This window comes from Elephas maximus, chromosome 23 (genome assembly GCF_024166365.1).
Source record: "Elephas maximus indicus isolate mEleMax1 chromosome 23, mEleMax1 primary haplotype, whole genome shotgun sequence".
Lineage (NCBI taxonomy): Eukaryota > Metazoa > Chordata > Mammalia > Proboscidea > Elephantidae > Elephas > Elephas maximus.
The window spans coordinates 60,520,525-60,536,481 of record NC_064841.1 but is presented as its reverse complement, the minus strand read 5'-3'; the positions used below and the strand labels follow the sequence as shown (position 1 = coordinate 60,536,481).

The 15,957-nt window shown below is 36.4% G+C and overlaps 1 protein-coding gene across 3 annotated transcripts in view; it reads right to left on the bottom strand.

The window, feature by feature from the left end:
• Positions 1-15,957, bottom strand: part of PAN3 (poly(A) specific ribonuclease subunit PAN3) — a 171,450-nt gene that overhangs the window by 66,928 nt on the left and 88,565 nt on the right. The gene's annotated exons all lie outside the window — the stretch shown is intronic.

Sequence of the window (15,957 nt, the reverse complement as noted above, 5' to 3'; positions counted from 1 at the left end):
GGGCATAAACGGTAATTAAGTCTATTGTTTTTGATGCTTGCTGTGTTGCAAGTTCCCGCTAAGGGTAACCAAGATGTGCTGCAATCCTTCTTTCCATTCTTATTTCCTACTAGTCTCCTCTCCCCACATTTCAGCATTCTCCAAAAACCAATATGCCACACTCCAAGATGCTAATGGCAAATAAAATGTTGGTAAAGATTTTGAGAGCGGTATCAAGTACTTTATAATATGAAACATTTCCCTATCTTTGTGTCATTTATCATTAAGCTTTCCCATTTTCAGCCCAATCTAATTTTTTTTGTTTTCTTGGTAAAAAAAAAATCTATCAATTCTAATTTTAAAACAAAATGATATTCTACTTTTTCAGGGATGATGGTGCTCCATGTCAGAGTATTTCACAAACGGCAGACTTCAAAACTATTCATCTGAAAAGATTTAAAAAAAAAAAAACAAACCCCAGCAGGGAAACCCGATTAATGGAAACAGAGCCACCAGAATGGACGTAATGAGAATGTTTATGCCTTGTGAAAAATGTAACCAGTGTCACTCAACAATCTGTGTAGAAATTGAATGGGAACCTAAACTTCTGTGCAAACCTTCACCGAAAACACAGTATTATCTACAAGAAGAAGAAGAAACTCCACATAACAAAAGCAGTGACTGAGTCTAAGGCAGAGCTCTGTGAATCACTGTTGCACTTTTAATTTTGGGTTTCCCTTAGGTAAATAGACCTATCCATAAGCACTAATTAATAGTTTAAACTGCCATGCAGAATCATCACCACTTTTGGAAGGCTGGCGTTTAGCTGATAAACACTGGTATTAAGGTATATAGTATGTTTAAAACAAAACAAACCACAGCATCAGGTCATAAATAGCCCTGCCCCACTGTCACTCAAGAGGACTCTCTGAAGTTTCCCAGAACACAATCATCTAATGGTTCCAGCAGGGCCCTGGCCTAACTGAAATTTTCTTCCCATCTTTTCCTACCTCAGATTGATCTTTCTGCAAATTCACTGAGTGGGAATTTCTGTATTACGCTAGTTAAACTGTATAAAACAAACAAATAGAAACAACAACAACAAACTTCATTGATTCTCAACTGTCCGTGTTTCAAATGTTCAAAAAAATCCAACCTCTCCTTTAGGACCCACCTTTCACACCTTTCCTCTTCCCTGACATTTTTTTCCCCTGGTTACCTTCATTCAAATCAGGTAAGATCTTACCTCTCAAGATTTTCTGCTATTTTGAGTATTTTTTTTCTCTGGAAGTCAAGGAGTATACTGTCAGTATCTCCTGTGGATTTTTTTTTAAATGGAGCTAAAGGCCAATGCTTCCAATCTGGAGCTCCCGACTTAGGTCTGAGAGGAGGCCCTGAGTAATCTGTGTGTTCACAGCATCACAGGAATTGTGATCTCTATCTATACACGCGAGCTTATTGGGACCACTACGTAAGATCAGCACTGAGCAAGGTTCCAGGAATTCCAGAAGTAAGATTTGCCCTAACCTCACGCAGTTTATATTCTACCATAAAGCTCAAAAAAGTGCTTAAAACATATCATTCTTAACATTTACTGTTAAGCCTTTATATGTGGTCACAATAACAGATAAAATGATTAAAATGTCTTCAGATGCATTTCATTTCAGTGAGGGAATAAATATAACAAACATACAGACAAAATCTAAAAATATATATTGTGAGATATTCAAAACACTACAGAATCACAGGGAAACCCTGGTGCCATACTGGTTAAGAGCTACGGCTGCTAACCAAAAGGTCAGCACTTCAAATACACCAGGTGCTCCTTGGAAACCCCATGGAGTAGTTCTACTCTGCCCTACAGGGTCGCTATGAGTCAGAATCGACTCGACGGCAGTGGGCAATAACAGAACCACAGAGAAGGGAGATATTAATTCTGACTGGAGAATTAGATGTGGCTTTGCGGGAAAAAAAAAGGCAGCTGACCTACTCGATGAAAAGTAAGCAAGGTCTCAAGAAACTAGAGCCTTTCGGGCAAGTAAGTATGGCCAACGGCTGACCATGTTCAAAGACACAGTCTCAAAAATAGGATAGGTACTTTATAGTAAGAGTGGGTCTCACATGAGACAGAGTTAAAGCAATAGGCTTATTTAATCAGAAAAGAAATCTGGTAGTATTTTAATAATAATCCTTGATTATTTTAATTCAAAACATTTACTGAGCTCTAGACATGGTTCTAGGTCCCTGGGTGGTGCAAAAGGTTTGTGCTAGACTAACGGTTGGCAGTTTGAATCCACCAGTGGCACAGCCTGGCGATCTGCTTCTATAAAGATTAGGGCCAAGACAACCCTATCATATAAAAATTATACATCCGCATTCACATAGACAATAGCTCCATAACAATCAAGCCAAAATTCCTAATACTGACAATTTTTAAGACAATATGTTAACATTTTCTTTTAATCATAAACATATAGAACTGAAAGCATCTGATAGGAGAAAAAGCCTTGTTCCACCTCTTTGTGGCAATACTCATGCTCCTCCACCGCCACAACCTCCTAAAGCATTGTATCTTCGTCAGGATTGGCCCTCAGAACTACCTGAAAAGCTTCCTAAAAACGGCCATCTGCAGGGCCGGAGGAAAGAGAAAAAGAGGGTCTAGGTAAAAGACCAGACTGGCAGGCTTAGGGTGGGTCCTGGGCAGGAATGCATGTTTTCAAAGCATCTTGGAGTATGTCAATGTGCATACCTTGGTTACCCTTTAAAATAGTAACAATGGGCCAACCTAGTTTTAACAAAATTTTCATTACTAGTTTTTTTTAGTATTAACGGTTCAGGCCATAACATGAATCCATTCTATTCAGAAGTATTTCAAGGACATGAACACAAACGAATTTAAGTAACAGAACAGTGGCAAAACAAAAGGACTACTTTACAAAACTATTTAAAATAGTCCATTCTTTTAAGTCAGGTTCCCCACTGGTTTTAGTATACCCTAGGGGGTATTCTTATTACTTTCTGTGAATATAGGTACATACAAAATTATCTCCAGGAGTTAAGTATGACAAGCAATATCTCTCAATAACACTTAAAACTCTCAAATTTTTTCAACATTCAAAAAATTGGGAATGTGTTAATATTTATTTTGTCAAGCAAGGTCATTTTACTTAATAAAACAAAATTGAGTATTTCTATTGAAATAAACTACTTTTCATTAGAGAAAAATCATAAATTGCAAACACAATCATTCCAAAGAATACTGAGGGAGATGAGGTAGATCAGACAGCCTATAAGCCTGATTTCTGACCAGTAAAACTATGAAAGCCTACTTCATCTCCACTGTGATTTTATGACATCCTGAGGTAGCTCTAATCTCCCAGAGGAATAGATAAAATGTCCAAAACACAAATAATCTGGAACATAAAAAATGCATACAACCACACAATATACTTTTTGTCTCAAAGGAAAGAAGACACAACTTGAAGAGAAAGACTGTCATAGTTTCCAAAGTATTAGGAAACAACACACTTGAGCAAATCACAAAAATTCTTGCTCCTCTATGAAAGATAAAAATGCATAACCAATTTAAAAATGATACTATGTGAAGTACTAGTACGAATGAATAAAATGGAATATAAGTAAACATACAAGATATACAGAACTGTATATAACAAGAAAACAACTCGAATTCATAGTATTTTTATAGTATTTTAATCAAATTATTTAAGATTCATTACCATTAATAATTTATGAAAAGGCATGAGATTATTTAATTTTCCCCAGTTTTTATTTAACAATTACTGAAAGTAGGCATCCAAAGTTACTATCTATGATTCTTCCAATTACATCAATACATTTGCCTTTATTTGAGAATTACTGATTTAAAATTCTCATTTTCTAGTTTAGTAATATGCATGCTGGACATCTATTAATTTACTCAAGAAAAAAAAGCTAAGAAAACAGTATTCTATTCTAGTCTGTAAATTCGGGTAAAAGTTTTAGAACAGGCCTAACCTAAAAGCTCATCTATACATAAAAAAATAAATAAATAAAAATAAGATGGGGGAATATTCAGAGTCACAGAAGCACCCTGGGTGTTGCACACAGTTATGCGCTCGGCTACTAGCCAAAAGGCTGGTAGTTTAAACCCACACAGAGGTGCCTTGAAAGACAGGCCTGGCGATCTGCTTCTAGAAATTCAGTCTTGAAAACCGATGGAGCAGTTCTGCACAAATGAGGCTGCTATGAGTCAGAAATGATAGCAACTAACAACAACAATTAGACCGGAGAATGATATTCACCACAGACCTTAAATAGAAGTTATTTTCCTGTTAACAAAAGACTGCATTAACCCAACAGGATAAAAGGGAGAATAAAATCAAAGAAAATACAAAACAAACCTACTGCCATCGAGTGGATTCCGACTCATTTAAAAGCAATTTTTGGATAAAGGTTACTCCTCTGAGAACTCAAGGACCTCTTTACCTAAACATACTTACTCTGGTTCTTAACACAAAAACCAAAACTGCTGCCATCGAGTCAATTCTGACTCATAGTGACCCTACAGGACAGAGCAGAACTGACCCACAGGGTTTCCAAGTAGCAGCCATTAACCACTGCGCCACCGGGGGTCCATTGGTTTTTATGCCTATGAAGCATGCATTTCATAGATTTTTTTTTTTTTAATTAAACTAGTAGAGCTTCATCTTCTATACGCAAATATATCTCACCTAAAGGGTACAAGAGTTAAATCAGAAGCTACCATTAAAATAACATGTTTTTTAAGATGTGAGAGAGTAATTTTCTATCCTTGCAGTTTTCAAATTCTAGACTCATGGTAAACTGAAACTTCGATTCAAAGATCCTCCAGTCTTTCTAGTATACCTGATCCTACTCTTATTCTGCCATTCTTCAATGCCTACCTTAAATCTTGTAATATTCTAATGGACACTTCTTGGGAATATCCAACTCCCTTATTTTGTAGATATAAGGAGTAGAAGAAATTCAAATATTGTTTTTAAAGCCTCCACAAAAAAAAAAACTAAAAAATATATTAATATGAATGAAGCCATGAAGATATTACCAATAAAGAATTTTTTTATCTCATTCTTTTGGGGGGGGGGAACAGCATTATTTTCACTTTTAGGTAAATATAATACATAGAAAAAGTCTGAACTGTTGCTCTACTAGATTACACTAACATTTCAATTATACCACTTCATGAATTGATTAAAAGTACAAATATTTTCTCTCTCCATTACACAGTAAAAATGACGTTTCAACACACTTCCAAAAAGTTTTATCTTTTTTAAAAATGTAAATAACCTTTACTAGAAGCCATGTGGATCTGGTCAAAATAAATGTAACTCTATTTCCGCTTCTGCTTTTCTCCTCTGTATCTAGAGATTTCAGCAACTAATTTATATCACCATGCTTCTTTTGGCTGGATCTAGATCTGTGATAAAAATTAATCAAACTACCTGGATATTAGAAACACTGTAAGCATTAATAAAACTATCAAGTATCCTAAAGCTTCCTCACAACATTTATTTAAACTCACTGTCCAAACTCATGCACATGTTATTAGTTGGTATTTCAAATTTAACTTGAGTTTTATCAACCACATGCCCTGCAGTAACATTGATGGACACCGTAGCCTGCACTATTTGCTTTCCACATCTGTATATCATAATCTTCCCTTTGGACTACCTTCAGCCATGCCTTTATCAATCGTCTCACTTCCACAGGAGTTGCCATTAATTACTTCAACAAATATTTATTGAAATATTGACTATGAATGTGACACAGTATGTAACTGTTCAAATCCCTAACTATATGAATAACTCATCCACATCTTTTAAAAGCCACTGTGAGGGTTTGAACTATAATTTTAAGGCATTTTATTCACTGCCCTATATGGGAGGTAACCTGTACTTTGGTCACCACAACATCTGAAGAAACGTAACAGTAACCCGCCTGCTCTCAAACTTTGCCAAATGACCTGAAACGATAGAGCTTCCATAGCTCTACCATGATGGCAATCTTTTAAATGGTAACATTTAGTTGATGTAAACAAAGGATCGAAATGGAAGAAGAAAAGGTGTTAGCTAACAAACTCAACTTCTGGGGATCAAAAGAATCATCTTTCCTCCTCAAGTGATGGTGAACGTTAGTGACTACAAATTCTTCTTCATTCACAGTGATGAACTCTGTCTTGTTTAGAAAAAAAAAAAACTCTAAGACAAGTGTCTCATCGTGAAAATTAATTATAGAAATTCACACAAAAATATGTAAGATTAATAATAGTTACCAATGCAATTTAAATTCTGGTTTTCTCTGCAATGAATAAAAACTAGTGTGAAATTAAAAGCAAAAAAATTAAAGTTTAACTTCAAGAAAATGTGACTGAATCGCTAAACACTTATTTCTCTAGTAACAAATTAGTTGATCTTTATGAGCAATTTAAATATATACACATTAAAAGGTAACATGTAAATGAAAGATTATTTGATTACTAGTTCTAGATTCATGTGGTTTAAAACTGTAAATGGCCACAGTGCTCATACGATTCATTTTTAAAGTATTCTCAAAAATTTATTTAGATGTAGCACGATTAGTAACTAACATTATTTCTGTCCCATTCACATTACCAAGGTAGAAGAAATCCTTGTTGGCCAGTTTGATTCAATGTGTATTCACTGACCCCTGTAACAGTGAATATAACTGTCTCTTATCTCACAACTTCAGTTATCCGGAACCAGGAAGGAAGTAAAACTAGCCTCAGGCAGGCAAAGGATAATTTAAAGGCCGTGTGACTTATTCACTGGCAACAGTTCAAGTACTAGACCCAAAGCTTTTATCTTACTTAAGATAAAAAAAAGTACTTAAAAAAAAACATATTTGTGTTCTCAAGCCCTCAGCAGTCTAGGAGGAGGAGAAAGAGGCTATAAGCTATACTACTACCAAAGGCCAGAGAAGACTGGGTAAAGCACTGGCGAGCGCACTGGGTCTCAAAACAGGGTCCCGGCAGCATCAGCATCACCTGGAACATGTCAGAAAAGCAAATTTTCTGACCCACTCAGACCTGCTGAATAAGAAACCCAGACCTACTGAATAAGAAATTAACTATAAAAAGTTAATTTGATAAACTCTCAAATTTGAGAACCACTCTCCTAAAGACAGGAACACTAAAAAGCACATGAGTCATCAATAAAAAGCCAGTAAAAATTCACAAAAATGGTTCAAATAAGCTTGCATAAGTCTGTCCATTCAAGGCACTACTTTCAGGCACTTTACAAGATTCAAAGAGCAAAACAAAAGCTTCAAAGAACTAGGGGCAGAAGGGCAATGGAAAAGCTAAATAACTTAGTAACTGCATCATGTTGAGGCAAACTGTACTATAAGCTGATCCAAAAAGGTATGTATCCCTTGTATTCTGGCTCAATACAATCACTGAGGCACAGTCAGTCAAGTACGAGTCACCAATAAAAACTTACATTTTGCTTGAAGCAATGAAGTACTGCAGACTTTGAAATGATTCTGTGAAAATATTAAGTTTTGACATTAAAATCATTACCTTCTGCTATCCTCAAATAAATCAAGTATGCTAAAAGCTTCAACTCCCATGATCCTAGATCAATCAGTTATTAAAACTGCTTTGGTGGGGGTTTCTTTGGAATAGATAAAAAAAGGTGTAAATGAGATTATGTCCAAAATAATACACAAAATAATAAAATACACAAGATAAACAGGATCAACTGTTGTAACTCTGTATCAAAGATAACTGAGAAATGTAGCCCGGCTGTCTCAAAAAAATACAAGTTCAGATTTTCGTGAATAGTCATCACTGGAGAAACTTCCGGGCTCCCTGCACGACGACTTCCCACCACTCATGTGCCTCCATGCTTTTCCCTTCCGGCTTACTGAGGGATATGCCCTAAAAACCACTTAACCTGGGCACCTAACTGAGAAGAACATCCCGGCCAACTTGAACACCTACTCCAGACTGTTACAAAAGCAAGAAAAAAATTTCTATTGTGTTAAGCCATTACATTTGCATATATTTGTTTCAGCAGTTTAGTTTACCACATCTCACACAGTGAGTAGTAACATTATGGAGCACAGTAACTACGGCTTAGAGAATAGTTTGGTAACCAAAACTATATTAAAGTCCTATGGGCCTGTATAATTTTCTCAAAAGAACACACCCCCGGCCCTCCCAAAGTGACCATACTTTACTATTTGTAAGAACATCACTCTAAAATCTGGTAACTGTACCTAAAAATCTGGGTACATTATTTAAAAAATCATAAGAAACATCATAATTCAGACACATCAATGTGTAAGACAGCCATGATGAAAGAGTACAGAACCAACAAGGCAAGGTCACGCAAGCTCCACAGACACATCGCAACTCCCTGAGGGAAGGAACTGCTGGGCTGAGGACTGTGGGGTCCATGGTCTCTGGGAACATCCAGCTTAACTGGCGTAACATAGTTTATCAACAAAATATTCTACATTCTACTTTGGTAAGTAGCATCTAGGATCTTAAAAGCCCGTGGCCATCTAAGATACTCCACTGGTCTCACCCCTCTGGGATCAAGGGAGAATGAAGAAAACTAAAGATACAAGGAAAAGATTAGTCCGAAGGATTGATGGACCACATCTACCACGGCCTCCACCAGACTGAGTCCAGTACGAGATGGTGCCCAGCTACCACCACTGACTGCTCGGACAGGGATCACAATAGGGGGTTCTGCACAGAGCTGGAGAAAGATGTAGAACAAAATTCTAGCTCACAAAAAAAGACTAAACTTACTGGCCTGACAGAGACTGGAGAAGCCGTTGGAGAAGAGGCCCCAGACACCCTTTTAGTGCAGTAATGAAGTCACTCCTGAGGTTCATCCTTCAGCCGAAGACTGAATAGGCCCACGGAACAAAAGGAGGCTAAAGGGGCATACCAGCTCAGGGCCAAGAACTGGAAGGCAGGAGGGGAGAAGAAAGCTGATAATAGAGAACCCAAGGTCAAGAAGGGAGAGTGTTGACATGTCATGAGGTTGTTGACCAATATCATAAAACAATATGTGTACTAACTGTTTAATGAGAAACTAGTTTGCTCTGTAAACCTTCATCTAAAGTACAATAAAAAAAAAACAAAAGAAAAAGTACAGAACTAAGTATTATCACCATAAACAAGGAGTCCACATATGAGACTTTGCTAACATTCATGGTTAGGTTTTATGTGCTGTGTATGCTGAGAGTTTAAAAATGGCTACATCTGTAATTCCTTTTACCAAGACCCTCCTCACATGCCCTACTCTATGGTAACTCCACATCTGAAAGGTTAAAAAAAAAACAAGAATGGCTTTCATATATGACTATAACTAGTCAAGCTGAGAAAAACCAAAGAAAAGTTCAAAAAATAGAAGGAGCTGCCACCATTCAATTCATTACTACAGAATTAGAGGACCATTCCTAACTAGACATGTAACATATACCACATAGTAATTTGATTCACACCAGTACTCCTGCCCATTGTATACCTATGATGCACTAGACACCACCGAACCAGAAGAGTAATGAAGAAATGAGCCCTGGAGTTCTCAACCTACTTGACTGAAAAGACTAACTTCTAGCCCTCCACATCCAGCTAAGAAATGAAGTCATTTATCAAACACATGCTCTCTGCCTCTCAGTTCATTCAGAGCTACTACGACACTCAGATTCACCCAACTCTAATCTTATACCGCTGAAACAAAACTGCTCTGAGATCCACCTATGAAGCAAGAGTAGAACTGGTGGGGTTCTCGACCTATACAGAGCACATCCAAGAAGCCGGTATGGCTTTTATGGTCCTTTTTAAGTCTCGTACAACAACTGCACTCCTGCCTTTTTGCTACCTCTCATCACTGACTTCGTTTCTGTCTGTGTTTGCTGTCCTTAACTCCTACTGACCCACATGTCGCAGAACAATAGTTATTTAGGTTAAAAAGACTTTAAATAATCGAATATTATCTTCTACAGAAAAGAAGACACTAAAAAGCAGGAATCAAGTGATGCGCTGAAAGCCTCACAGCTACTTTAGTGGAAGAGCTGATAGTATGTTCTGAAGCACTCAGGAGGTAAAGCAATGAAAGCTGCCCAGGAGCAGCAGGAGACACGGCTGCAGTTGTAGACCACCGAATCTGTAACCTGCAGTTGAAGGGATCCCCTACCACTCCCATCCAGCCCTCACCCCCTACTATGGGATTAAGCGAGCCAATACAACGAGAGTAAACACAAAGTTCACAACAGGGACCTAAAACCTAACAGGACATGTTAACCACGGATCCCCAGTCAGCAGAACAGCATCCACAGGTAGCTATTTAAGCCTTACCTGGCAGGTCTCCAAGCCAGCTGCAGCAGCCACATCCCCCTCTGCGCCACAAACGTCTTGCCTCAGTTTTCTGAAATTCCCAACTGGGAAGGGAATATAGCCAGCAGGCGTTCCCAACCTGGTTAAGTTCTACAGTTCTACAATGAGTAACCTTCTCTGGGACATCACAGTCTGTCCCCACATACACGCATACACAGAGCAGCCCCTTCTAGAATGAGCTCAACATCACAGGGCAATAAAAAGGTCCTCTTCGCAAAAACCTTGGGAATCCCTGATCTTAACCATAAAACAGCATCTAGGATAACCTGTTTGTAATTTAATTTTTAATGTAGAAAGCAATCCCCAAACTAGAGAACCTGGAAAGGAGTGAGTGATTCTGCTGAATATACCTGAAAAACAAAGTAGTTACAAAAAAAATGGCAACATGCACTTTAAAAAGAATACTTACAAATACTTTAACTGATTATAAGAATATTTTAGCACCTCAAAACACACAGCGGCTCTAGCCCTGATGTGGTTGCACTTTTCCAACAGGCACGTTTCTGTTCCTCTTTGACTATTCATCTACATGCTCCCAACGTGCGGTTTTTACAAGCTCTTCAAAGATGTTTACTGAATCATTAAAATTCATTGTACTTAAGAGATAATAAATTATGTAATTTTTTCCAATACAAAATAAAGTTTAGCTAAACAAGTAAACATTTATTAAGTACCTTTTATTGCCTAAATTTGTGCTATATGAGAAATGACATGGTCCCTTCCTGAGGAATTTTTAATATGCTCAGGAAATCTAGATTGATAATTAAAACAATTAAGAATAATACTTTAGTGCTAAACTACCTGTATTAGCACAAAAACAATTCAGAGAAATCAGTTCAGGTTGAAATATCAAAATAAGTTATGGTAAAATTACTTGATTGTCCCAGAAAATCCATTTAACTGCAGATCTTTGAAAACTAATCACAAAGAAAAAGAGTTACATCCTACAAGACAGGGTAATGTTTAAGAACTATGTAAATATTTTTTAACTTTTATTTTCAATAATTTTATTGCTTAATGAAACATAAAACGATCTAAAATGCTACGTATAGATTTTTTGGCCTGGAGTGATTTTAATGTAAAACCAAAGATACACAGTAAAGTTTTAAATATGAGCTTAGATATTAACCATCTTCAAGACCGTAACTTCACCCTACTGGCAGAGTTTACTATCTTCCCAACGGTACATGTCTTAGCTGCACGTCACAGTAGATTTACAGCTAGTAACACAGAACTGTGCCTTTAATTTTACCCACACCAGTGTTCCTGCCCTTATGACTTATTTGACTGATACAATTTGTGAATTTTCGTGACATTTTCCCTAGTCTGCCCTATCCCCTCTTTAAGTCTTCCAAACAGAACAGATACACACAATTAATCTAAAAAAGAAAATAACAGAGTACTGTCATGTGGAAAAGGTTTTAATCTATTCTACTCAACACAAAAAGAAAGAGATAGGACTAGTGGGTGGAAGACAGACAATACACAGTCTGGTTCAGCATAAGATATAATTTTCTTTTTATTCAAACTGTTTAAATGTAGACTGGGATGCCTAGGTTAGCTAATGAATTCCTTATCATTGCAAGTGACTAAGCAGAGGCTCGATGACAATCTGTCAAGAAACCCACCTCTAGACCGGGCACAAGATTCCACCTACATCAACGGCCAGTATCTGATAACTGCATAAACCAACTACTGTGTAATTTACATGAATTAAGCCTCTATTTCCTCATCAGTGATATGAAGACTCCCTAGACTAATGGATCTAGAATTTTACTATTTTTCAGCATAGAACTTTAAAACTGAAAGGGATCTTCTTGCCCCAAACCCTTCGACATTATAAAAATAAGTGGTTCTGTTTTTAGGCTACAATATTAATAAAAAGCTTCAACATTTTTGAACAAAAATGCTAAATATTACTTCCTCTTTTTTCTTTCCTTTCTCTTCCCCAACCCGCCCCCCATCTTGCCCCAACCAAAAAATAAAGTATATTAGCCTTCTTTACCCATCAACTTGACACCATCATCCTCAGGAATGTATAAGAAATGATCATTGAGTATTTGAAAAAGTTTGATCTAAGAACATAAGTATTTTGTTTTAATTTTTGCAAGAAAAAATACTACAAAATTAGTAATAAATGAATACAGTAATTTAATAATGTTAACTTTATTATAATAATTTGACGTTCCTCCCGGAGTCAAGCATCTGAGATTTGCCATGATAGTTCATAATAAAACACAGGGATAGTGGTTAAAAGCTACGGCTGCTAACCAAAAGGCTGGCAGTTCGCATCTACCAGGCAGTCCTTGGAAACTGTATGGGGCAGTTCTACTCTGTTATATAGGGTCGCCATGAGTCAGGATTGACTCGATGGCAACAGGTAACTATTCAAAAAAAAGTCTGTGCTGTTTTCATCCTGAAGGAATGCATATTTGGAAATGCTAAAAGCCACTCAAATCTCTTTCTCATTTATAAATCGGTGGTGGCATTTTCAAAGTCAAGAACTCCCCTCTACCACCCCGGAGTAGCCACACAGTTAAGCAGAAAAGAGTTGCTCAAATCCCTGAGTCACCAGTGTGCACTGAGCCACCAGATACTACATCAGAACAGGACTCAGGAATGTGTGCTCCTGTTGTGACCTCTCTTACAATCACTTTCATTTACTTTCCGGTCATGTGGATTCGTTAATACTGAGGTAAATAAACCTAAAGGACACTAAGATTTGACTCACTAAGTCTACTATTCAGGAGACATTCTAATGAAAAAAAACGTTCAGCAATTCTCACGATACGGTTATTTTTTTGTGGCACAAAATATCATTTCGTATACTTGGCCATAAACACATTTCAGGAGATTATTTTAAAATGTTGTGTAAGGCAAGAGCTATCAGAAAAATGTATCTGCAGACTACGGATTACTTAAAAATGTTCTTATACCACATTCTGGAAATAAATTTTGCTAAAGATGTGTTAAATGACTAGTTTTTCACTTTTGGGGGGGGTTGTGAACCTCTGAGAGACTAATATAAGCTGTACCCACAGAAAAAAAAAGCAGATTTACAAATAAAAACAAAACAGGCATATAATTTTAGGAGGTTCTCAAAGACAATGAATTCCAAGTTAAGTATCTTACCCAAAATATTCTTACAGCATTTACCTCTGCAGAACATACTTGGGAATTCAGCTTTGTCCTCAGGCTAAATGTCTATAAAACAACTAAATGTACTGTTCTTTGATTTCTTCAACTGAGACAGAGTTAAGTGGCTATGTACACAAGTCAACAGAAACTAACATGAGCTGCCTATTTTAACCATTTTAAATGCTTTTTAAATCTAATTAGCTACAAACTAATTCAAATAACTTCCATATAAAGTCTTACTTCCTACACTGAAACTTGGAAAACAAAAACATGATTTGTATTCTTTTTAAGAAATCAAAACAAATTTTTAAAAAAGGAATTTACTCACGTGGGACCTACTCTGTGCCAGGCATTGTGCTGCTTTTGTACCTGACAATTTTGAGGACATCCAAAATCTTAATATGAATTCAACTTCCCTCAAATATTTTTACATTTTTGGTCACAAAATTTATTTAGATGCACATTTTTGCATACATAATAAAAACGACATTACTCTAGTTTACACATGAGTGTCAAAGTATTTAAGGTTTCATACTTTTTAGAAAGATAGTAATTTGACACATTATCAAGAGCAATAATTTCTAGATAGAAATCAAGATAAAAGAGAAAATAAAATTACACAGCTGAAAGTGATCAATGAGTTACATCTACAATAGATAAGAAATACTGAAGATAAATTAGATCACCAGAAAGATAGGTAAGGAGCCCTGGTGGCCCAGTGGTTAAGAGCTTGGCTGCTAACCTAAAGGTCAGCAGTTGAAGTCCACCAGCTGTTCCCTGGAAACTCTACTGGGCAGTTCTACTATAAACTCTACCACTTTATTTATTCTACAGCTTTAAAGTGAAACCTTCAAGAACCTCTCCCAGCCCTTGAAAAAAGATGACATTTATGGATAAGAAGTGACGAAAGATATGGAAGGGGTTAAAAAAAAAATTTTTTTTTTTTTAGTCTCTTCTTGTCCTGTAATTTTATTATATCTTTGAAAACAAACTATTTTGGTAAAATGGCTTTTTAAAAGTAAGGCAGAGTTAATTTTTTTTCTTTGCTCATCTTCAAAGATTAAGTTATTAGCTAAAAGGATAAAATATGGAGAAACAGTAAATGTAAAACCATTTATTATTCTAGTATTTTGGGGAAATATTTCAGCTTAGTTGGTTATCTGAATGAAGAACAATTCTGAAATAGTATTTATAAAAGAATTCAGGAACACATTTAATATGACATATGCTGACCTATTTTCAGTGGTTCCAGAGAGTAATTATTTTCATTAACAGGAAGCAGAATGACCATTTTAATGTTATAGCTATGTAGAAGAGTAAATTATTTTTCAGCTAATATAATTTCAAAATTAATTATTTTCACACTAAATTTATATTGTGATGCCCAACTGGGACCACTGAAAAACCTTACCTACCCTTTTTACCCACCAGTACCTAATGAAAAGCTTAAAAAAATTCTAAAGCTTCAATGGATTTTTTAAATAAACATCTTCAAGGTCTAAAACTCTCTTTAACATTTTTAACTCCACTGATATGTAAAAAGGGTATTTTTTTAAATGTTAAGCCTGAAGTAGCTTGATCAAATATGTGAAGAAAATATTTCACTTTTAAAACAAGAGAGGATATATTGCTAGGTCAAAATAAACTGATAATTAAGAAAGCCAAAGTTTTCTGACTGGCATGTGGATCCCTTTGTTGCGAGTGCTTTATAAACCAACATATAAAGGTAAAGTAAAACACTGCTCAGAAGTCTGGACGATCTCAAAGAAATATTAAATGTATAGTTGACACGTAGACTGAGCTCCTGCAAACAACGTGAACATACTTCAATGGGAGAAAAATCATAGCAGCATATAACTTGCAAGTAAGCTTATGAGGAGTAAGCTTGCAAGTTAGGCTACGAGAAGATATTCAATTCTGACAAGGCTCTCTAGGGAAGAAGGGGAAATGTTTACAAATTTAACCAAACCTGAAAAGAGCCAAACTAGAGGAAAAAGTAGGTATGGGGCTCGGGGGATTGGAAGGAATGGAGAGGGAAGAGGAGATATGGAGGGGGATGAAAAGTGAGGGAGGGGTGGGGAAAAGGAGGCACTGATAAAATCCTTAGCAACACAAGGTTACTGAAGCTCTGAGTACACTTGATACTATATATGCTAAACCAGATCCGTGTTCCATTATGTTATCATTATCTGCTTTCATTCTTCTTCCTAAAAGGTCCTAGATTTAGATATCAGTATCAAAACCAAAGATTTACTTATCAGGTAAAGCCCTGGAGGCAGTAACTAGTTTCAGGCTTATACAGATAGATCTTTTGGCTTTCTTTTCATGTGTGTAATATTTTGTTTTGTTTTTGTTTTTTGAAATGTCCAAGACCAAGTCATGGTTTTCTAATACAGGTTCTAAAAACATAAACTGCGTGGGCAGCT